General features: G+C 72.1%; 1 protein-coding gene across 2 annotated transcripts in view; it reads left to right on the forward strand.

Moving 5' to 3' along the window:
* Positions 1-1,308: 1,308 nt before the first annotated feature.
* The window catches only part of DNAJC5 (DnaJ heat shock protein family (Hsp40) member C5), a 37,575-nt gene continuing 37,331 nt past the window's right edge, over positions 1,309-1,552 (forward strand). The window contains exon 1 of one of the 2 annotated variants that reach the window (XR_009405526.1): positions 1,309-1,484. The gene's annotated coding sequence lies outside the window, so the exon portion shown is untranslated. The remainder of the gene's footprint in view (positions 1,485-1,552) is intronic. The other variant, XM_059407462.1, reaches the window with a different exon arrangement.

The following is a 1,552-nucleotide window of genomic DNA, read 5'->3' on the forward strand; positions in this document are numbered from 1 at the left end:
AAAAAAAAAAAAAAAAAAAAGAGCATAAACCTTTTTCTGTATCTGGGAACATTTTCTTAGGGAGGATATCCCTAAAGTGGAACTACTAGGTCAAGGTGGGGTTGGGGGAGACTCGTTAAGGCCTGGCTTGCAGGCTGAAGACTGCTTCAGTCTGGTCCTGGTACCAGGTCCGTCTTATTCTCTCCTTCCGCCTGTGACTCCGGCCTGGGATCCTTCATCCTCTTGAGTGTGCAGTATTAATCTGGCCTTTTCTTACCGCCTGCTTGGTGTCCTCACCGCCGGGACACCTCCTGAGCTCTGCCACCGGCAGCCAGCCTGACGGCAGGGAGGGGTAGGAAGAGGGCCGAGGTAGCGAGGGGTCAGGCTTGTTGGCAGAGAGCCTGGGTTTTCCCCCGGTGTCTTGGGAAGCCCTGGACGTCAGCAGTTTCTCGAAGAGCACGGCCAGGGGCAGGAGTGGAAGCGAGGAGGCAGAGGCGCCGACGAAAGACGTGTTCGGGTGCGTTCTGGACGGAAACTGGACACGCCCGCGGGGCCGACTCCGGGCCGGCCCCGGGTCAGCGGCAGCCCCGCTTCCGGTTACAGGGAGTGACCGCGAAAGGGGCGGGCAGGCAGCCCTCCCAGGTGGCCGACGGGGTGGCCGACGGGGTGCGCCGCGCCCCGTCCCGCCCGGGTAGGGCGCGAGGCTTGTCCACGCCGCTGTGGGGAGGCGGTTCGGGACGGCGGTCGGATGGCGGGGCGGGGAGGGAAGTCCTGTCCCGGAGCTCCCGGGACGCGCAGACGCCGGTCCCTCACGGTGGTCCGAGGAAGGGGGGCGTCGGCCTCGGGTCCCTTCCCGCCTGGCCAGGGCAGCTCCCTGTGATCAGCCTTACTACGGCGCTGAGCAAGCCCGGCGGCGGCGCGAGGCCCCGCGCGCCTGCCCTCCCGGGGATCCCCGCCGCACCCGGCCGCCCCGGCGGGAGGCTCCGCCCCGCCCCTCGGCCCCGCCCCTGCCGGGCGGGAGGCTCTTCCGGCTCCGCGGAGCGAGCTCCGCCCACTGCTCCCGGGACTTCCGTTCCCGGGCTGTCACTTGGGGCTCCGCCCCCGGGCTGTCGTTCGAGGCTCCTCCCACGGAAGGCGTTGCGGGGCCTCCGCGGCTGTCAGTTTCAGCCCCGCCCCGTGTGGGCGGGGCCTCCTTCACACCCGCCCCCGAGCCCAGCGCTCCGGGAGCGTGCGCGGCCTGCCGCGTCCGCGGCTCCGACCGCGGAGCCCACGTTCTTCCGGGGGCGCGCGCGGCCGTGCGGGTGCGTGCGTGAGCGTGCGTGAGCGTGCGCGCCCCCGCCGCCTGTGCCGGTGCTGCTCCCGCGCCCTCTGCCGCCGCAGCCGCCGCCGCTCGGGGTCCCCGAGACGCAGCCCCGGCTGAGGAGCGCGTCGGCCGGCTGCCCAGCAGCGCCGCGGAGCTGAGGAGCGGAGCCGCGGGACCGGCGGGCGGGCGGGCGGGCGGACAGGTGAGCTCGCGGCGGGCCCCGCGGGCCTCCGGTCGGGCCGGGGCGGGCCGCGCGGGCCGCCGGGTCTG

Source organism: Mustela nigripes, chromosome 7 (genome assembly GCF_022355385.1).
Source record: "Mustela nigripes isolate SB6536 chromosome 7, MUSNIG.SB6536, whole genome shotgun sequence".
In the NCBI taxonomy this organism is placed as follows: Eukaryota; Metazoa; Chordata; class Mammalia; order Carnivora; family Mustelidae; genus Mustela; species Mustela nigripes.